Source organism: Pogona vitticeps, chromosome 4 (assembly GCF_051106095.1).
Source record: "Pogona vitticeps strain Pit_001003342236 chromosome 4, PviZW2.1, whole genome shotgun sequence".
In the NCBI taxonomy this organism is placed as follows: Eukaryota; Metazoa; Chordata; class Lepidosauria; order Squamata; family Agamidae; genus Pogona; species Pogona vitticeps.
In genome coordinates, this window is record NC_135786.1 from 86,458,986 (window position 1) to 86,482,577 (window position 23,592).

The 23,592-nt window shown below is 39.9% G+C and overlaps 1 long non-coding RNA gene across 1 annotated transcript; it reads right to left on the reverse strand.

The window, feature by feature from the left end:
• Window positions 1-2,578: 2,578 nt before the first annotated feature.
• Window positions 2,579-12,552, reverse strand: LOC140706325 (uncharacterized). Its single transcript, XR_012085964.2, has 3 exons — window positions 12,470-12,552; window positions 8,639-8,689; window positions 2,579-6,214 (listed from the first exon to the last, which is right to left on the reverse strand). It is a non-coding gene; the product is annotated as an uncharacterized LOC140706325 (long non-coding RNA).
• Window positions 12,553-23,592: the final 11,040 nt, after the last annotated feature.

Genomic DNA, 23,592 nt, shown 5'->3' on the forward strand with positions numbered 1-23,592 from the left:
TTGGTCTTCTCACCAGCTACCTCTGATCTTAGCAAATAAATGGCTATACCCATCATTCCATTTTCACCTGTGCTGTCAATCATTCCTCCACTCATCCTTCTGCTACACTAGTAAAAGGAACTCCAGGGGAGATAAAAGCATTAGCTTTGAAAACAATAGAAAAATGAGGTTTGAATCTACAGTACCTCTAGAAAAAGGACTCTAAAAGTGTTAGTGGACACAGAATTGTGGTCAGGGAATGGGTCCTACTTCATTCAGTGGGGCTTAGATCAGCATAAATATGTATAGGCTTGTCCTATAATCTTGAGTCCATATAGGGAGTTTTCTAAAGGTAAAACCTGGGTAGCTGTTTTCAAAGGAATGGTCACAATTGTGAGAGAATTCTCAAATACAAATTGTCACAGTTCTATTAAAAATGAATAGTAAAACACTGAAACTTGAAAGCTATGCAAAAAGGAAAAGGCAAAAAAAAAAAATCCAGACTAAGGGCAAGGATTTCAATGAGCTTGTCAGATTTCAGCACCTTTTTATGGTTCAAAAGCGATTAAGCTCTCTTTCCGCATTCTGTCTTCTTTATCTCACATTCACCTTAATTACAGGGTGAGAAGAAATTGGGGGAACATGGAATCCATTTTGAAAGTTCAGACCTTTATTTATTATTTATTTATTGTAAGTGCCTGGGAAAAGGCTGGCTAGGAATATGGAGGGCAGTGTCTGCCCAGTAATGAGAAGGGAAGTAATGAGATGTCTGTCCAGTAATGAGAAGCACCTGCTGCTTATCTCTTGTGAGAGTGACCTTCAAAGCCATGCCAGCTTATTCCCTGGAGCTTCACTAGTTGGGAGAAGATTTCAGCTTTGTGATATGAGGGGGCAGAAAGTGTTCTTGTCTCCATAAACATTTGAGGGAACATGAAGTCTGATTGACAGACCATCTTTAAGAGTCTTGAATGGAATGTTAAATGTATAAAAAGGGGTTCATGTTACTTTATTTGGCTTAACTAACCTCCCAAGAGATGCTATGCTCAGCTGCTGTCCTACTATGCTGTGCTTGGAAGAACATCTTCTATGTATGCTTCAAAACTCTGCTAATTTTATGTTAATGTGTGAGTATTAGGAAGCTTAGCTAAGTTTTGTTATTTTTCTGATGTGTTCTCTGGATTTCTTAGCTATCTCAAGTCCTTTTTTTTGGAATTTTTTTGGAAATGTTTCCTATTTTCCTTTTCTCTGTCTTTAACAAAATATAAAAATCTCTCAAACCATCTGGGTTTTTGACTCAGAGGGTTTGTGGTACTAAAACCAGGTCTTGCCTCAAACAGCTACCTGACATTTTGGTGGGTTTGTGTGTGTGGTGGCAACTCTACCTTGCAAGGTACATAGTAGTTCCATGTGCCTAGTGTTGGGGATTTTTGGACTCCCTGGAAGCACTGCTAAATCTGGATAGACTAGAGTAGTGGTTCCCAACCTTGGTTACCCATATGTTCTTGAATTACAACTCCCAGAAATCCTGGCCAGCTCAAGTAGCAGTGAGGGCTTCTGGGGTTTTAGTCCAAGAACACCTGAGGACCTAAGGTTGGAGACCACTAAACTAGAATGTTGGGAAGCACTGGGGTCAGGCAGATTCCCTAATCATCACCACACTTGACTCTCCTGGTTTCACCCACTGCAGGATAAACAGGATAGTGCAGCTGAGTGACTAGTGAGGGACTCCCTGAACCTAGGTAACCATCACAAAGGGGACAATAGCAGCATAACAGATGGTACCCAAAGAATTCTGAATAAGGAAGGGAGTCCAGAACCAAAAAGTCAGCATTCCAAATTGGCAAGGACTTCTACTCTGAAATAGAATGAAACAACATGCACATATCACTCAATAATGAAGAACCCAACTATGGACACAAGAATACTTTTGCCATTATGAAAACCTTTGAAGGCAAATAGAAACAACTTGAGTCACACCAAGTTCTCCTTCAATGGCTAACTTTTCACATCGATTTCAGTGAGAGATTAAATGCAACTAACAGCCTGGAAATAACAACACCAATTTTTATTTGCCACCTTAAATGGCAAATGTGTAAGTGTGTTCAGTGAGATGCCAAGAAATGTACTCACCTGGGATTAAATTCGTTTAGCCTTTCTTCTGAGTAGACATGTCCATAATTTTGTTATTTATGTCTAAGGCTTGATACAATTGTGGCATGAACTGGGGAAAAAGAGGAAGTGGGGCCTTAGGCTTCACTTATCTTAATCAGATTAAGCTCCAATAGTCTACAGAACATGACTGAGGGTGCAACTACACAGTGAGGAAAATGCAAATTAATTCTCATTCTCTCATTGTAAATTCCACTGGGGCATTCAGTTCCCTTTGATATAAGTGGCCACACAGCCATCGGGGGGAAAACCTTGCAGTTCTATTTTAAGCACCTTCAGGTGGTGTGGTTCAAAGGAACTGTCTTAAGAAGGCTTTCCTTCCTCAGTCACTTATTTCTTCATTTTATCTTGATGGCTGTAGAGCTCATTAAGCTAAAAAAAAAATCAATAAACTGGAGTTCTGCCTGAGGAAAAGGTATTTTTTAAAAAAAAAGAAGGAAGAGAGGCTTTGCACAGAAGGGGAAGTGCTGACACAGCTTCTGTGTGCTCTCCTCATGTTTCCTCATGAGGCAAGAGGTCAGGAGAAGGTGCTTTGCTAAAGCACTGCTTTATGTGTGCATTTGCGTACACGAGTGCTCAGGTAGTCTTTCCTTTTTGCATCAGTTCAAAGCAATCACACATTTTGAACCAAAGCAAAAAGATTAAACTTGTAAAATGTAGATGTGTCACTAGTCGGGAAGAAAAACTATAGGTTGTGGCTATGGGACTCCAAGATGATCTGTCATGTGATCAGTGGGAACAAATATGAATCAACCCACCCCAAACCCGTAGTATTTCCCAGATTTCTTTCCTGTGTACTTGGGTTCTATTTAGTTTAACTTGTCTCTTCCCACTTCCTGTTTTGTCAGTCTTCTTCTCTCATCCCATGTGTTCCGTCCTGTTCCTTTCTCTTTCCAGTGGTAAAATAATAGTAATAACTTATAAGTAACTAAATAAATAGTGGAAAAGGACTGCACTGAAACTATCAAAATTATACTTCTAATTGTCTGATATAATCTTGCAATATACATTGTCCACAGCTGCCTCAGAAAAGGCAGATTGATCATTCCTAATAATGAGCACAGCCTCGTTAAATATGTTTTAAGTCTCATTGATTTCTGTATGTCCAAATGCACTTAAAGTACTCTAAGCAGTGCTTCATTTTTGTTTCCAGATGTCATCTTTGAGCCACCTTCAACAGTCAGGCTACTAAGAAATTGGAATGGAGCTAGTGTCTCATCTTCCATCCATTTTTATTTAATCATTTCCTAAAACATCTGTATCTTTCATCATTTTCAAAGATGAATATTTGGAATGTTCCCTTTCACATATTTTACCTTATCTGTTCTCACAAGATGAACTATGAAAAGCAAAAATTCTTTAAACAATATATGTACATTGTTATAAACAATAAGTAATGGGTGGTTTCATTCTCTTTTTTTTAAGAATAAATATCAGGAGGCTATAATACCACTTTCTAAGGGCTAAATTTGGGCCAGCTATTCATCTACTGCAACTGTTTGATATTCTAAAGTGTTAACATACACAGTGTTGACTAGGCACAATCTGAATAGAGAATTAAGTGACTGAATCCAAGTGATTTTAAGCCTCCTGCTCTCTGCGTTTGGTATGGCCCACTGCCTCTTTGAATACATATGTGTACAAAGATGTTTGTGTGTTCATGCACACACATGTGCACAGACACACAAAAGAATATAAATACACACCTCCCTACCTTACAATTTTTTCTCCTTCAATCAAGTATAGCCAGGTATGCTGTCATTATGCACAGGCATCCCAGGAAATTAATATCTTAGACTACAGGTATCTTCCATTCAATTATACTTTTAAAAAAACACATGCAGGTTTTCAAAAGTCCCCCTCAACAAAGCCACCTGAACCCATCCTGGGTTTTGAGCTATTAAAAGATCTGACAGATGTGAAACAGCTCAGTTTGCCATGATATGATTAAAAGTTAGTAGGTTTCATCACCGATAAACAGTTCAACTCCATTTGGCCCTTCTGTGGCTCCCAGCCAAAAAACATTATTAATGAGCATTCTGCTGTTACATCAGAACCTTCAGTAAGGTCAACATGGGGCTACATTATTTATGCTTTATGGGAAGATGTATTTAATGTTTGTAAATCCATTTGGATAATAACATTGATTTTAATGGACTGATAAATGCATGTGTCTTTTAATGTCCATTACAATAACGATCGCCTGGAGTCTATAAAAAATTCAACGTTTACTTGTTGATTAGGCTTATTCTTTGATGGGATTGCTACTTAACTAAAGTTTGCAAAAAGTTACTAAACCCTCCATAAAGAGTGAATAATTCTTTATAATTTGTTTGCTCCCCAATGGCCTCACTGTATATCTCTTCAAGTTCAGGTATGCAGTGGAACAGGTAGAGCAGAAGGTAATTGGACATGGCAAATACTTATGCCATCATTGGATGTGGAGAACACCCTGTCGGATCATAATTGTTGAAGAAAGACAATGCCAATCCACAATGCCAATACATGGAATGGGATTGGCTACCATCTGGGTCTTCACCTTTAACACATATTAATTATGGTTTCACTAGAAGCCAAGAAGAATTTAAAGGGATTCTTGTGAAAATTACCCATTTTCATGCACCTCAAGACTTGTTGAGAGCTAAAACACACCTTGTCTTGGAAATGCAACTTTTGAGCCATGTTGTATGTTTCAAATTCATAAAATCAGGTCCATATTTTTAAAATATGTACAGTTGGAAAATGCTCATAAACACATCTTGGACAATGAGGAAAACTGGGATACAAGAGTGCATTAATTCAAATGGGCCTACTGTAGTGATGTCTTACTTTAGTGTAGTAAGTCACAACTAGAGCAGACCCATTTGAAACATTGGAATATACAGGGGAGTTGACTGACCACTCCCCTTTGATTCAGTGGGCCAACTCAAGTTGTGACTTCCTACACTAAGGAACAGATTTTCAGCCATGAATTTTTTGAAATGTCTCTATCAGATTTACCCAGTCTGGATCTCTTCTACCATTACAGATACCTAAGGCCAGCCTCTTTCTTTCTTTATTCGTACCAGAGTATTGCACAATTTAAAATTATGGATGTATACGAAATAGAGGTACAGTGGTGCCTTGCATTACGACGTTAATTCGTTCCAGCGAAATCGCTGTAGAACGAAAACTTCGTAATGCGAAAATAAAAAGCCCATTGAAACGCATTGAAACCCCTTCAATGCATTCCAATGGGCTGGAAACTCACTGTCCAGCAAAGATCCTCCATAGGGCAGCCATTTTCGGTGCCTGTGCAGTGAGGTATCCATCCCAGAAAACAGTGGGGAGCCATTTTATTTACCCGGCAGCCATTTTGAAACCGCCAATCAGCTGTCCGAAAATTGTCGTTTTGCGAAGAATCCGTTCCCGAAGCAGGGAACCGATCATCGCAAAGCGAAAAACCCCTATACAGACCATCGTTTTCCGATTGCAAAAGCGATTGCAAAAACATCGTAATGCGGTTTCTTCATAATGCGGGGCAATCGTAAAGTGGGGCATGACTATAAAATTAAAATGTTCAGATAGACCTTTTTTTTTTTTACCGGAAGTGATTTGCTAGATTTTCTTCTGTGCACGTAATGGGGCAGAAATTTCATGCACGTAAGTACTGCATTGAATGGATTTTTCAATAACATTTTGTCCTGCATCCAAGTGCCCCCATTTTAATTGATTATTGTTTGATCTTCCTACTTTGGTTCAGAGCCTTAAGCAATTTCCAGATGGTCCCGCTAGAGTCTTGTACTGGTGGGAGACACTCTTCTGTGTTTATCCATTCAGCAAGGTTGATGGTTTTGTTCTCCAGAGGTCTAGACTAGCCTCTTCTGGTTCAACATTTAGAGCTTGAGATGTGTGCAGCATTGTACTGTAAAACCAGCCTAATAACTACTCATTCTGTATGTTAAAAATACAGTAATATTCAAACAGGCTCCAGCTGATACACAAGTCTCTGCCTCTGAAACAGACCCAACTTCTTTTCAAGCTAGAGAAACTTAGCAAGTTCCTTCCCTTTCCACCTTCAGTTGACCTGTAATAAAAACAGCTCCAGTTACATAATAATCAGCATTCCCCCCCTCCCCAAATGTTAATAATCTTTTCATGACTTTTTACTGACGTCCCATTTTATTGCTAATACAGAAATGCCTGAAAGAATTCGGAATTTACCCAGCACCGATAAATGGCAGCAGGCATCACTCTGGACTACACTTTAATAATGTCAACGCTATCAGTTAAACAAGGGAAATCTGATATGAGAGGTGATTGCTTTCCCATGCATTTATATAATTCCACTGAAGTTGGAATACAATTATTTTGCTGGTTCCTTTTTCACTGGCCACTTTTTCTATTAGCAACTGCTTTATTTAATGTTATATACGTTGCTGTTCAGAGATGTAGATTGGACAACTGAGGATATTTTCAGATAACAAGATTATAGCTAATTCAAACTTTATGCTTTCCTAAATAAACTGACAGATATTCCATGAAATATTCAGATTCTGCCACAATAGCAGTAATCGACAACTTGACTGAATCCCATAGAGCAATTTTGACTTTCCTCCAGAAATGTGTTTTTTCCAGGTTTTTACTCAATTTTGTAGTGACTGGAAGTTAAGTTCCACTTCTGAAATAAATGTAAGAAAGATGCATACACAGAGAGAGAGAAGCAATACTCTGAACCCTACTTTGAGGGAGAAGTTCCTGGAAGCTTCCAGAAGTGGCAACCCTCAGTTTTGGAGTTTAAAACTGGTACAAAAGAAAGGGAGCCACAGCTTTTGTATATTTCTTTGGATACAGCTGCTTTGAAGAAATCATAACATCTAACCCAGAGGTCAGAATATTAGCTTAAGAAGTTAATGCATCAACATTACTTTAATATTTAAAATGTTACTTGGTGGTTGACATTTCTTTCTTTCTAAATAGTTTATTAGTAATGTGGAGGGGTGTGTGTCTTTGTTCCAAACCCTGAAAAACTGAAAGATGGCAGCAGACTGTCCCTTCAGAAACAGCATTTTGGAATAGGAAGCAAACACAAACACACACACAGAGAGAGTGAGAGAGAACAAGTGGTGGAAGAAGAAATGGATAGAAGTTTGGAGATATTTCTTGAGGACATCAGGGGGCCCCTGCTTTTTGAGCTTGAGAGGCTTGATGGCATTGCTAGTCCCTATGCTGTGGTGGGTAGTGCGGATAGAACAGGTTTCCGTGAGTCCCCTCGCAACCACAGGTAATGTATAGCTAATCTAACCTCCCAGTGCTGCAGATCATGCAATTACAGTGCTGGGGGGGGGGAAGATGCGCTGGGGCCACATCCAGACCAAACGTCAACAAGGAGAAGGTGGCTCAAGGTCTTGGGGTGGTCAAATTTGGCCCAGCCAGGTTCTCACTGACTTCACGGCCGTGAGAACTGGGGGCTGGGGACTCACCCATTTGTTTGGTAAGGAGTCCGTTGAGACCCCTGTGCAAAACCTGATCCCGCACTACAGCAGGATCCCCCCTTTTTACGGTGGGCAATAATGATTATTCAATAGTGGCCCATGTTTATTCCATAATACTTGTCTCGCATCATTATTCCGGGGTAAGGGGACAATGGGTTTTGTTTTGTTATGGCACAGTACTAGAGAGCTGCATGTGGGAGATTCATTTTCTGTAACATAATCTAGGACATGTATTTTTCCCTAAGAGTCTCTTGAAATTCTCTTTTGTGTTGCACATTGAGGCTGTTCGGGTGTATGCAATGCAATGCATGTATTTGCTGCTGTTTTTTAATATAACAATGTGCTATTTGTCTGTGGTGGTTGCGAATAAAAGCTAAGGATGCAAAGCTCCCATACTCTAACTGAATTTGGGGTGAAGTTATTGCGCATTGGGCTATTGTTTTGTGTGTAAAATTAATATGGCTACTTGGAAAGTACCAGTCGAAACCAAAAGGTTGGTTGGTTGGTTTGTCTGTCTCTTTGTTTGCTCATTCGTTCATCCACCCGTCCATCTGTTCGTTCTGTATCCTGCTCACATTAGTGTCACAGCACTACTCTGGGCAGGTTACAACTCATAAAATAGAAAACAAAAATAAAAATAGAAATATTAAAACCAATAGCAATAATCCTTAAAAAAAACAGATGGCACAGGCTAATTCCAAAGCGGATGGAGAAAAAGAGGGGAGGGGGAAAGGGAAGAAGAGGAGGGGAAAGAAAAATGGGGGTGGGATGGGAATAAAAACATATTCCTAAACCCAGCCTAGGATGTGAACCCAGGGGTTACGCAAGAAAGTTCAAAACATCTTTTGGACTAGCATTTGCAATTATGCATCATAACATCTCTGCACAGTCACCAGCTTGCTGATACACAAAGGAGACCTGTTCATGTCAACAGGGTTTCCCCTCATGTAATCGTCAGATATAAGAAAACACACTGCTTACACTCAGGGTTAAAAAGAACAGTATATTGTACTGACCTTCCTCCTTAAGCTGCCTCAACATCTTCATTTTCATTTTCATCACCCCTCCTGAAACAGATTAATATGGCTGTTTCTATGGAAATTCCTTCAGTATTTCTCGGGATTGTAAGGCCTACATGAGCCATAGTACTTACTTCTAATGTTATAAGTTCCTCTCTTCTTAACTGGAGCTTGCTATAAACATTGAAAGTGGTGTTGAAAGGGTATTTCAATCAGCTGTAGGATAATGTTATCTGAGCTGGTGATTACCAGCTCAAATTAAGCCTTGGCATGTGGTAACCAACAGTGCAAATTCTGGTCAAGTTTACTGTATTCCGTTCAAGCAACGAACATGTTTCTGGAAACATTCACATTAGAAAAATCTGGATAGCACATCCCCAGTCCTAATGAGGAAAAGCAAAAGGACCTCAACCATGATGAATCCAGCTATGATTTAAAATTGGCAAAGCTGCCTGCAAAACATTCTCTGTCCACATTGGTCTCTTTGTAATCTTTAACAGCATGGCTACATCCAATTATATGATACATTTCTCTGCTCCACCCCAGCCTTTCTTCCTAATTTTGTCACTTACATTGCTATAATCAAAGAAGCAGCTGTGTTAAACTGTCTCAGCTTATTGTCAAAATCAAAGAGGGAAACAGAAGAGAAAGCAAAATATTGTGGCACTTTAAAAACTAACAGGTTTATTTCAGTGTGAGTTTGCATGATTCAAAATCCACTTTTGCACCAACAGATTCCTTCTGCCTGAAGAGGCAGATTTTGATCCATGAAAGTTGACACAGAAATAGATCTGTTCGTCTTTAAAGTGTCACAATATTTTGCTTTTTTTCCCTTCTCCTTTCCCATCTTTTCTCCTTTGATTTTGGCAACATGGGTCATTCTCATAGCTTCTAAAAAATGGATAAGGCTGATTGAAATTATCATTTTTGGCTTTATTTGAACATAAGAGTTCCCTGTTGCAGTGGTGAAAGTGCAGTGCTGCAAAGAACCTTATGACTTGAGTTCCATCCTGATGGATTCAGGCAGCTGGCTCAAGTTGGAGTCTACCTTTCATCCTTCCAGAGGGACGTGGTGGTGCTGTGGGCTAAACCGCAGAAGCCTGTGCTGCAGGGTCAGAAGACCAAGCAGTTGTAAGATCGAATCCACATGACGGAGTGAGTGCCCATCACTTGTCCCAGCTCCCGCCAACCTAGTGGTTCGAAAGCATGCAAATGCAAGTAGATAAATAGGGACTACCTCGGTGGGAAGGTAACAGTGTTCTGTGTCTAAGTCGCACTGGCCATGTGACCACGGAAGATTGTCTTCGGACAAAACGCTGGCTCTATGGCTTGGAAACGGGGATGAGCACCACCCCCTAGAGTCGAACACGACTGGACAAAAATTGTCAAGGGGAACCTTTACCTTTACCTTTACCTTCATCCTTCCAAGGTCGATAAAATGAGTACCCATGTTGCTGTGGGGCAAAGTTCCATTTGCATGATTGTTTTATAAACTCCCCAGAGAATGTTTTAGCACTATGAGGAGGTATTTAAGTTGAAACAACAACAACAACTTGGCCATTTATAAACTTAAATATTGGCATAATCTCTGACCATTTTTTTTACTTATTAGAGCATTTAAAGTATGAGGTCTTGCTGGTATCGTAAACTGTCCCAGATGTTTAAAGTATTGCAATTTTTTTAAAAAAATTGTTTTAGGCAGCTTTGAAACATTTGATGCATAAACAGAATGGAATAAATGTATAAATGAATACATGAGACCTGCACACACACATACATGAGTACCTAAACTTTTACATCCAAGCAGGTACATAGGTGTGAAATCATGTGCACCTACTTAGAGAACAAGATTTTCATCATAGGACCTGTTTAGCATCCCACTAGATTGTTAAACCCATAAAGACAGGGCTTTCTCTGTGGAAAATGTCAACTGGGGAATTTCCTCCTTAGGATGTTTCTCTCTTTGCTAAGCTTTTGACAGGCATCCAAAACTGGATTGTTCTGAAGGCACTTGAGTCTTTGGGGCTGACTTTTAACACTGGCTTTGAAACAATGTTTTGGATCTGCTTTTAAGAAAAATGTTTTTGATCTGCTTTCTAAAGGAAAGTTTTGATCTGGTTTAATAATTTATTTTATGTTGTTTTGGGAATCCTGGTGGGCAAAATGGTGGTAAACAGCAGAGCCAAACAAACAAGCAACAGGAAAAAAAAGCAGATGTACATGAATCAGTCCATTGCTACAACCACTCATTCTCATAGTCTGACTACACAGGGGGAAAAATGCAGGAAATACCAGGGGCTTGGGATGGGCTGATTTGCATTTTTCCTGTTGGTCACATGACACAATGAGAAATGTAAATCAACCTGAAGTCATACATCTCTAGTCTGTAGTTTTTCCTCCCACCAGAGACCCTTCTACCTTGTAAGAAGTTGAATGATTTCCTTTCAGTTTGAAGCATGTGATCACTTTGAACCAATGCAGAAAGGAAAGAACAACTGAGCACCTGCACACACACAAAGCAGTGCTTTTGCAAAACTGCTTTCTCCTTGCCTCTTGTTTCACAAGGGAGGACAAGGAGTGTGTGTGCACATATGTGCAGACACACACATACAGTGCCAGGACTTACCTGTCTCTACAAAGCCTCTGTCCCAATACACTTTTTTAACAATGTCTCCTGGGTGGGCAGAGCTTCTATCTATCTATCTATCTATCTATCTATCTATCTATCTATCTATCTATCTATCTATCTATCTATCTATCTATCTATCTATCTATCTATCTACCTACCTACCTACCTACCTACCTACCTACCTACCTACCTACCTACCTACCTACCTACCTACCTACCTACCTACATTTCCCTCATTGTGTTGTTATGATTCTTATACTGGATATCAACAAGCACAGAGAGATTATCCGCTTCAAGAAGACAGGAATTTTTGACCCTAGCCTATTTGCAAATGTTCATCATAGAATCATAGAATAACTGAGTTGGAAGGGGTTTATAAGGCCATTAAATCCAACCCTTTGCTCAATGCAGGAATATAAATCAAAGCAGATCTGACAGACGGTGGCCCAATTTTCTCTTGAATGCCTCCAGCACTGGAGTGCTCACCACTTCCCGAGGTAATTAGTTCCATTATTGTACAGCTCTTACAGTTAAGAATGATATTCAGCCAATGTGGCTTTGAAAAGTGCTAGCATGTTTTCTTTCAGTTTTCTCAAGCCTAAACATCACCTATTCTTTCAATGAATTGGTGATGGTTAGCCTCACAGGGCTTGATTTTCAGTCCCCTGATTATCCTTGCTGCCCTCCTCTGAATTTGTTCTAGTTTGTTGGCATCCTTCTTAAAGTGTGGTGTGCTCTGGCCAAACTACTGTAGATGAGGCCTAACCAGTGCTGAATAGAGGTGGACTAGTACCTCACAGGACTTGGAGACTATACCTCTGTCAATGCATCCTAAAATAGAGATATTGCCTTGCTCTTCATCACTAAGAGTCAAACTAAGCCTTAAGGAGTAAGCTGAGGATTAGCAAGTTTTCCTTCTGATGATAGGTTTCCTCAAAGACATGTCTCAGACTTGCCAAACAGACTGCATTTACTTTAGCAATCAAAAATCAAAACACATGGATGAGGGAAAGAAAACACTATGTCAATAGATGCCTTTCCCCACTTGGGGAACACTGTTTCTAAATACATGCTAAGCATAACCTCCAAGTTGACCTTCATTGAGTTTGTGGCTGAGGCAAATTTTAAACGCTCCCAGCTCATTCTCAAAATGCTGTGCAACAATATCAATTCAGTGCAATACAATTTCACCAGCTTACCTGAATGCAGTGAATAAAGAACATTGCTCAGGCCTGATGAAATGAAGGCAAAGCAAATTTAGAAGCTGATAACACTGGATGTCCTTCAGAATGAGCTAAACTTCAGAGGTACATATCTTCTCCTGTATATGGAATTTGATGACCCTACGAGCATTACAATCAGCATTCCAAATTGAATTGTCATGAAAAGTAAAAGAAAAGGGAGATAAGCTATAAATATTTGAGCAAAATATAGTCTGCTCTATAGCTGCCTACCACCACATAAATTATTTTTAGCAAGCTTGTTTCTGGCAAGGAGTTCAAAAGGCACACAAGATAGGAGGCTATGGTAGTAAGGACGGGAGATCTAAAGGGAAAAATTGTTTGTTGTGGTAGAAAATGAATTGCTATTCAGGGGATGCTTTTAGGCCCAGTAAATATTCACTCATTTCCTAGAGGGGTTCCTTAATCTTAGCTGGGTTTACTTTCTGGTATAATCAAAAATTCTACTTTGGATTCGGCTTGAATTAAAGGACACCCATGGTGAAATGCAGACTTTCCTCCCCTCCACCCAATACCAAAGAAACAATACCACTAAATCAAAGATTTTAGGGGAGGAGGAGGAACTGAAAGAAGTTATTTCAATCAGGAACAATCAGGGGTGTGGCCTTTTTGTCATTTCTTTCCCTCCCACCCCTTTTCCACTTAACTAAATAAGTATGTTTGTAAGTGCTCCTCTTTGTTGTGCAGCAGAAGGAGCATGCAACTCATAACTAGGTTATGTGGCTGAGATGAGCATTCAGAAAGTGGTCAAGAAAGAGATGTATCTGACGTTACACAAGGACAATACATTTCACTCCTGAACTCTCTGACAGGGAGGAAGAGAGAGAGAGAGAGAGAGAGAGAGAGAGAGAGAGAGAGAGAGAGAGAGAGAGAGAGAGAGAGAGAGAGAGAGAGAGAGAGAGAGAGATGTATATATCAGGTTGCTTGGGGATCTGCAAAACTGGTTGCATAATCTAGCCTTAATTGAAGTTTTCAAAGATGGTGCAGAGCTGCATTAATATCTCTTGAATGTCAGACTTCTGTTTCCTGCCAAGGAAATGATTGCAGGTGGAATACATATAGGAGTCTCAGATGAATGGCAAGGAGACGCTGAGAGGGTCCCACAATATTTAGCGAAAGGAAATGCATAATCTCCATGAGGCGCGTAGGGCTGCATACAGGATTTTGCATACGTGTCCAAAATACTTAGGTTAAATTGAAGTCACTGTAATACCTGCCTGATTTTTAAAAAAAAAAAATCCAAGCACATGGAATGTCAGAGGGTCAAGCAACATGTTATCCCAGAGGTTCACATGTCATTTTCTTTCATAAAGACAGCTGCAGTAGTGGCAGAGCAGTCAGAATCAGAAGCATGTAGAATCCCACCCTTTAAGGCACAAGTGGGCTGCCTCAAGGGGCCCAAAAACCAATTTTGTTCCCACACCATCTTTATAAATGTAATTTCTGAAATAGTCAATTTGCAAAGGGGGGACCAATAAGAGTTTCCCAATCTGCAATAAAGCATGGCCTTTTTCACCTGCATTTATGTATTTGTAGGCAGTATAGGGAGGGAAAACAGGCTGAGAAGTTCACAGGCGACAGGATCCATACTCCTGCTTTAAGCCTACAGATTTTTCACCATACTAGGTTAACAGAAACTCCCTGAATAGGAACTGGTCTCCCACTGCAGATGTCTTTACAGAACAAAAAATTACTGGTTTGAAAGTACAACACAGTGAGTGTGTTTCGATGTCACGGTAAACTGGAGTTCTTTTTTTTTTTTAAAGCACTGGACTTTTGTGAACACAGCATTGTGCTGGTGGCTACTGCCTGAGACCTCCCCCAGAAAGCAGGAGTGCCTAAACAAAGCATAAACATTTTCTTTGTTAGAAATGGGCATCAATACATGCAGAAAGGGAGCTAGGGATAAGCACTGATGGACACATAAACCAAGTCTGGGAATTTCCCCCTCTTATTTCTTACTATTTTTAAATTGTTACTCTGACGTTTAATCCTCTTCCCCTTATGCAGAGATCACATCCCGATTCTTCTTTTCGTAGTTAGAAGGAGACAGACTCACATGGGTTCTCCACACTAGCTCTAGTCTGAGCCAAACTGCACATATGGAAGCCAGCTGCAGGGACCTTTGTAAATATGTTTCCTGCTGCTCTGTCCATAAATGGATTTCCTGACACAGCAGAAAATAAATTTTTCGCACTGCCAGTCTCCAGAGTGGTTGCTTTCACAATCACAAGATCATCCAATGATCCTGCTGCATGTCTGCTGAAGCATTAGCCTGAGTACAGTGGTGCCTCGCAAGACGAGCGCTTCATTTAATGATGAACTCGCATAATGAAGAAGTTTTTGCGATCGCAAAACGATGTTTCCTCTGGGTTTTTTTCGCTTTGCGATGATCGGTTACCTGCTTCACTAACCGATTATCGCAAAATGAAGATTTTCACACAGCTGATCGGCGGTTTCAAAATGGCCACCGGGTAAAAAACGGCCACCTGCTGTTTTCTGGGACGGATTCCTCGCTGCACGGGCAGCGAAAATGGCCGCGCTATGGAGGATCTTTGCTGGACAGTGAGTTTCAAGCCCATAAGAACGCATTAATCGGGTTTTAATACATTTCTATGGGCTTTTAAAAATCGCTTTACGATGTTTTTGTTCTACAGCAATTTCGCTGGAACGAATTAACATCGTAATGCGAAACACCACTGTCTGGTTTTCTGGATGTATGGTGCATGGCCTTGGCTTGCACATGTGTGATCCCTGGCTGGCCCAAATCTTCCCATCTAGTACACTCGCATAGCACAAACAGCATAACTTTTGGAGGTGAGTTACTTTAAGATCAGAGCTTACTGTAGACATTGTCAGTGGCATACCGAGTTATGCGACTTGGTGTGGAACGGATGACTTCTATGGTAATTTGTTAACTTTGCCTCCCAAGTTTATGCCACTTGTACAGCTATGCAAGAGAAATTGGGTCTATGTGTTTTGCAAGAGCAGTCTTTCAAAGGTGTGTCATGACAAGATGCTCTCTCCATGGCCACCATTTTAGGAAACCTAATACCATCTTGGAAATACTTTCCCATTGCTACCATTAGAAATTGCAAAGGTCATCTGAGGCACAGAGGATATTGGCCAGGCTACAATAGGAAGATGTATTCAACATAAAGCTGAAAAATTACTTATGTGCCATCACGTTGGAACTGATATAGCCACCCTAATCAGCCTTTCAAGGTAAGTGAGATATTTAAGGGGTGATTTTACTAGGTCCATTCCCCCACTGAGTTTCCATGCCTGTGCAGGGATTTGAACTCAGGCCTCCTAGTCCACCACTCTTATCCACACCATACCACACCAACTTAAATACTTCTTGTTAAATCCTGAAGCACAACAGTTAAACTTGTCCTAAGCATCCCAACATTTATCCTTTTAATACAAATATTTCTACGATGCGCCTTCGTGTACCTAAGAAACAACTTTAGCTATCTCAGTCAAATATATCCTCCTGTTCTAGCATGCAGGGTAGGATTTTAACTGTCCCAATACATTTCTCTTCAAATTGGTTCCCTGCAAAATATGAGTGTTGATTTTTCTCTGCAGTCGAAACACCTTGAAAGGCTGTTGATCTGTGAACAGTCCAGAGTTTTGTAAATACATCTCACTGATTTTCTTCCCTATTGTTGTCATTTTCAGGGCCTCTACCATTCCGACTGGCTTCCAGAGTCATGAAGTTCTCGCCAGTTGCTTTGCCTTGTTATTTCTGGGAAACTACAGAGTCTGTTTGATTCCCCCACTCCGTATTGCTCCACTAACTTCTCCAAACAGTCTTTTCTCTTTCAAGAAGAGAGAGACAATTGAAACCATGCAGAACCTGCGTTAACAAAAACAAGAGAATCCAGGCAAAGTTCTAAGTGCTAGAATAAACAAAATCTAAATATATTCAGTTGCTAGGACCTTAACTTCCTGATAGTTTTTCCTTCTTTCTTTTCAATTTTCTATTGAATAAAGCAATATTCCACCCCACCACCACAAACAGAAAAATATCTAAGAGACATGGTTCCAATTACGTTAACCATTCAACATTAGCCTATGAAATCAGATTTAGTGGAGAGTTTACATTTGAAGAGTTTACACTGGGGATGTACAAGTAGCCCTGTGAGCCAGTTGTGGCCTCCAGAGCAGATTTATCTGGCTCCCTGGGGATCAAAAGAGCAACACAAAGGAATGATTTTGAAATGAGGATGTTCATGCATGATTAACAATATATATGCAACAATCTATGTGGCATATTCATAACTTGGAAAGCTTACATTTTGGACTTCAGATCTCAGTGTCTCCCAGCCAACCAGGCCACCCATGCTGCATGGGGCGCTCTCAAAGCTGCAGATCCGAAAAGACAACATTTCCAAATTTTGGGTATATTGTGCTTGGAAAAAATCATTCTCTGCACTTGGATGGGAAGCGTGTCATCCTAGCGAAAGCTGTACTCAAGCACACCAAAGCACTGACCAATCCAGGAATTCCACAAACAAGGCACAAAGGTAACAGTGATTACCTTTTGCAACAATAGGCATTCAGAGTTATATTGCCATGGAACCTGGAGGCTTTATTTTGCTGCCATTATAAATAGCTGTTGCCAAATCTATCATGCAGAAACGGTAAAAGGACACTCTCACACTTGAAATGTTATCTTGGGACTGCAGACTGAAGGGACACACACTCTCACCTTTGTCAGAAGTCAAGGGACGGTGATGATTTTAGTCCCCACTTTTTCACTGTTGTTTTTGTAAGATTATGTACAGATAAATTGGCTGCTTACATGATGGAATTACTGGGCTGAGGGGCAGGTGAGTGCTGGATATGTCCCAGGTAAGACCATTATGGCAGTTCGGAGGGAGGAAGAAAATGTCTCCACAGGATTTTATCTTCACTGGCTGCTTCCCTCAACCCCAGGGGAGGGGCAAGAGTGTATATAAGACTAAGTGATTACTTAGATTGGTAGATACCTATCAGACAGACAGACAGACAGACAGACAGACAGACAGACAGACAGACAGACAGACAGACAGTCTATAAATTCTTCAGCTTTAAAGAAGCCACCACAATTAATACAATCTAGGGAAATGGAAAACAGTTTTCAAAAATTAAACACTATAGCCATTTTGCTTTACATTTACAGCACAATATGTGCTAGGTTTTTTTAAAAGCAAAAAAAAAAAAAAAAGCCAATAACCCATGTGAATAATGCTCAAGGTCTAGGGTACACTATAATTTCAAAATAATTGCAAATCAGCCTGGAATATGAGCAGTGTATCTCCCTCAAATCTGGAAATTTTATCCACAGTGCATGGACATGTATTAAAAATTAAATGGTAATAAATAATTTACACATAGCAAATCTGAATGAGGTCTCACAGTTTGGGAGGAATCTTAAGGAGCTTTTAATTATATGATTAACTTCTTCTTCCCTTTTCCCCACTAAGGCCTGAAAAACTCCCTTCCTGGAATGGCACATGGATGCGTTCATCTTACATCCATGTTCGCGCAGCAGCTCAAATTCCACAGCGCTGTGTTGTCTGCCAAGGGCCAGCGTCTGATTATTACTTGAGGCATATGGTAGTGTTTTATTTCATATTTCTATTTATAAATACTTTATTATCACTTATGAAATGAACTAGCACATTACATTGTAGCCTCGCCGGTTCACAACATTGTCATGCAATCAAATGGGCATTCTGAGAGCCGCTTGCCTCAGCAAAATGCCCAGGTATAACAATTATTATTATAATTTTAGCATCTTCTTATATCTTCATGTGTTAATTATTAAAAAATAAAACATGTTATAAAATCTTAATTCCTTATTAACTTTTTACAGCCAACAACTGGAGGAGTGTAATGAGCTTCATTTTCATTCCCAGCAATCTTATTATGTATGATATCTAGAGCAAATATTATGCTTATGCTGAATGGACACAATTTGTCAGATTATTCACAAAGCTTTGTTCAGCCACATGCTAAGTTTCCTGGAAAAGGGGAACGAGAAAGGGGTGGACAGATATCTGGTAGATGCACAGGGCAACAAAGGTCCTAGTTAAGGTAGCCATGTATATGTGTGCGAAAAAAATAACATGAGAGAGCTTATGTTTGTATAAAATGTGCACATGCTAATAGGCATGTATAAATGCAAATATGGAACTAATCAGTAACCAGTGGTGCCTCGACTTATGAACGTCCCAACTTAACAACCATTTTGAGTTACAACCAGCTCCAGCCGCAAAATTTTGCTTCGACTTGCGGCCGGAGCTTTGAGTTGTGACCAGAAAAAGGGAGGGGGAAAAGGCAGGGAATTCAAATCTGCTAACCATTAATAGGCGAAGAGGCTGCTTCTTTGTAGCTCTTTTGTCCCAACAGTTAGAGTGTGTGTCGGAGGAAGCTTGGGACTCCCTGGTAAGGTAAGGTGCTGCTTTCTGCTTTTTAAAAACTGTTCTAGGTGGGTTTTTCAGGGTGGGTTTGGGCTGGGGGGGGTTATGTTTCTGTGCTATGCTGTTGTTTTGTTTTTTGGTGGTTTTTTTGCAGCCCCAGTGCCTTCCAATAGGGCTTGCTCTGTTGTTTATTTTTATTTATTTATTTATTTAAAGCCCCAGCGCCTTTGGCGCTTGCTCTGTTGTTTAGTTTTTGGTTTGGGTTTTTTGCAGCCCCAGCGCCTTCTGATGGGGCTTGCTCTGTTGTTGTTGTTTTGTTTGTTTGTTTTTTTAAAGTCCCAGCACCTTCAGGGCTTGCTCCGTTGTTTATTTTTTTGAGGGGTTACAGCCCCAGCACGTTCCTATGGGGCTTGCAGTGTTTTATTTTTATTTGGGGGGGATTTTTTTTTCTTCTAGTATGGATTAATCGCGTTCCAATGCATTTCAGTGGGAAATGATGCTTCTACTTATGACCATTTCGAGTTACGTCCATCTTCTCGAACAGATTATGACCGTAAGTCGAGGCACTACTGTAATTTGAGCAGCCATTCTGCTGCCACTCTTGGAGCTCCCTGGGGTTGGAATGCTTCACAATTCTCAAACCTTGCCAGTAGGATGGAGATAAGAATAGCATTAATTCTTCTCTGCCTCTAACTTCAATCTCCTTCCCCTCCCCACCCCACACATTTGAAACAATGGAAAGAAAGCAATATACGTTTCCCCCATGGCAGATATGGTTGGGATATAATGGAGAGGCCTTGGAAAGACTCTGGACCTTTTGGAAGAAGATCTTCCCTGTCTCCATGCAGGTCATACCTCAGGTTCTTTTCTACCCCACCTTGATATTGATATGAAAACAATGAGGAGGCAGGTACCACCGAAAGACATGATCCATAATTGTATCTCTCCTTCTGAAGTCACAGTTCTGTCTTAGACAAAGTTTTGACTTCTCTTCTGAAGTCTGTGTTTTGTCAGAAAAACAACAGATACTGGGGGAGCCTATGGATGGTTTGCTCAGTCTGCCAACAAGATACCAACATGAAGTTTCCTCTGCTGTTGGTAGACAGCTGTAAACCACCAGATCTCCTTTCTCATGGTTCAGCATCTTCCTTATCATTAAAATGGACATAGTATCTGCAATGGATTATCCTGTGGCAGCCTTTCAAGTAGACTGTCCCTTCTAAGGTCCCTAAGCTGGGGCACAGCTCCACTTCAGACCCAGAGTCATAAACTTGTATTCTCCTCAAATTTTCAGTCTTCTCTGTGGCACGCAAAGCCAAACATCACATTCCAAATCAACAGACAGCACAGACTTCCTTAGCCATTTGACTGCAGATGGAGAAACCAAATCTTGCTGAGTTTTGAATTTCTGGTAAAATTCTCTTTTTGATACACAATAGAAGTACAGAGATCCACAAGGGAGAATAACTACGAGTTCCCCAGATAGTCCTCCCCTTTCTCATCAACTGGCACTTAAAGTGTCAATAACTCACTCTGAGACATTTGTAGGAGAAAGGATTTAAAAGTTTATTTATTTACACTTGCTTGAAATTGTACACTTGTTTATCCTGTTTTTTTCACTGCACACATACTAGCAACCAACCAAACAGATCAACAACAACTGCCACCAACTGAAGAAAGAGATGAATAGAACACTCAGAAGAGATTTGGGGCTCCCCTTGAATTTCAACAGCTTGAAGGAACAATTAGTGCCAGATAGGTAGACAATCATCCCAGCCCAGAAAAGTCCCTCCCTGTCATTCAAACAAGAGACAGCATGAAAAGATGTAATTAAAATTCCAAAACCAAATAGATGCTGGGCATCTACCTGTCATAGGGATGTGACAGGTATTCACAAAATTACTTGTTCTCTGCAGTTTTCCAAGTTCCACTCCCTGCCAAACTTCCCACACATAGTGAGGTTTCCTGGCTTCCTGTAATTACAAGACTCTGTTCTTCTAATCTTTTTCCTCCCTCAATTTTTCACCTATTCTTCTGCACAAAAAACTGCTTGATCCTGCACAGCTTAGTGCTCTCTCTCTAGTGAATCCTGTGTGGGAAGGATGCTGTTCTGTGCAGGAATTGTAACAATCCTGCTCAGTGCTGTATTTATTCCATGTTTTTCAGATGAATCCTGGGCAGGAAAAATGCCACTTTGGAAAGAATTGTAATAATCCTCACATTTCTTTCTGGAAAAGAAATAACAAACATCCCAGAAATTTTATAAGCTTTCCTGATGGATTTTTTGGGAAAGGAGAGAAAAGAGGTCTTCTTCTCTCTGAGACCAATGGAAAATTCTTATGTCTAACTTTTTATGTATATTCTAGTTCTGGATTTCCTACAATCAGTAACGTAAGGCCCTATCCAATATTATGATTCTACATCTTTCATGCATTTTTAAAAAGTATCTGAACATCAAAAATTAGCTTGTCAAGGAAAAGACTAGTATCTGCACCTTCACAAGCTAAATAATCTGCTCCTTGACAAACTAAATATCTAGCATATATGTGCGTCCAAAACTTAAAAAGTCAAAATCCCCTGTCTTGTATTATAAAGTCACAAAAGAATACTATAGAGGTTCAATATGGCTGCAATACTTGTGATCTAAACTGTTAGATGTCCTGAGCTATAAACAGGCAGACTGTTTACTAAATTCCTTGTTCTTGTTTATTTAAGTTATCTCAAAACATGAGTTACCTTGACAGATAATTTGAAAGATCCACAGGATTCTTCACCTCCATCTGAAAGAGAGATCTCTTTTTTCAATATATCTCTAATTTGCCCAAAATATATCTACCAGTAGTATCTTTTTTTCTTTGAGAAGGAACACACAAAGAGACAGACAGACAGATGGACAGACAGAAAAGGAAGCACAGGAGGACTGGCTAATTGCCAAGAGAGATGCAAACAACCCATCCAGTGGTTTAAAATAATAAAACAAAACATCAGTAATCCTAGTTGGACAAATTGTAGAATTATGTGAATTACGCATTTTTGCGCAAAACCTTGTTCTGCCAGTGTGATAACTCTATCAAGAACATCAAGAAATTCCATGTAATCCTCACGGTCAAGAAGAAATATGCAGACAGGACAAGACAAGTGAGTATTTATAACCTCATTCTGAATATATCAGTAGTATAGTAGGATAGTACATTTGTTATTGATTACTACTATTGGTGTTGCTGCTATTATCATTACATTGTCATCATTTCCATAGTGTTTCTTCCCTGACCTTTGTGTGGCAAGTGGGAAGCTATTATGAAAAGCAGGAGGCAGACAGGTGTGTCAACAGCTATTTTCATGGGATTCAAAGAACTCTTCAAGCAATGTCTACTGAACAGGTCTAATGTTGTCCATAAGATTTTCTGAGGAGTATTTGGATATTTTCTGAAGCAAAGAGGGCATAAAGTTCAGCATATCTTGGTGCTTTCACAGGAGAAGCAAAATTTGAGTTGACAGGATGGACTACTGTAGTAGCTCCATACAACCATATTAGCTCCATTAATGGACAGAGCTATTGTCTCCCTCTTGCTCACAGGACTCTAGAATACAAATGAATATTAAGAGCATCAAATACTAGAGCAGACTGTGATAAATACAGCCTTCTGGCAAAATGGGAGGCATTGCTTCTCTGAGGGTTCTCACTTATGAAGCCCTCATACAGAGGAATGAAGATACATAATCTTCTGTCTCTTGTTCCAGGTGTGAAACAGGTGGTGTCCCTCAGTCATGTCATCTGCCAGCAGCATCTCTCTAATAACACTTGAAATTAATAAATATTAGACACTAAGGTGGTTACTGGCTTTTGTGCTTGTAAAAGAGATTAAGTAACAGAAACTGGAAATACCTAGGGTGATTTCACTAAAGTTGAGGATAAATTTTTCACGTCAGTTAGTGTTCACTATCATGCCATTTATTTCCTGCTCTCTGAGAGCCACGTTCATGTTTTGGCATTGTTTTCCAAGCTATTCTTCTTTGCCCTCAATCTCCTTAGCTTCATTTGTCCATATGTCAATTTAATCCAATTTGCCCATGTGGCTTTAGCAAATGGCATAATACTATATCTGTCAAAAAAAATGGTGCATAACTTACATATAATCCTAGGACTGCCAAGACTGTTCAAAGATTTATTTCCTATGTTTCATACTTCAGCAATATGCATGCATGTTGCATAGCAAAATAAGAGGTCCTACTACCTGTAGATGGGATTTTCTGCTACCTTGTCTCCAGCCATAAGGGACTCTACCCACTTTTTCTTATGTTGGTAGGTCTGGAGATTTCCAAAGCTTGTTGACAATTCTGTACATATCTAGTAGCACTTAACAGAGATATTTCCTGACTGTGGACTTTGAACTCTTTTTTATGGATCAACACAGTTTACTTGATTTTGTATATGTTTCATCATGATAAGAATGATGGTGTGAGTCAAGGAAAGAACAGTAGTTTGAGACAAAAGTGGAATACAATATAAATTCTTTTTGTGGAAACACAACCTATTTACATCAGGTTTTTCACTTAATGAGCAATGATGTAGAGATGAATAAAGCAATGTGCAGCTTAAAAATGTAATGTGAGGAGAGAATACAAGACCTCAGACTGCTTTGGGAGATGCTGGGATATCTTTAACTG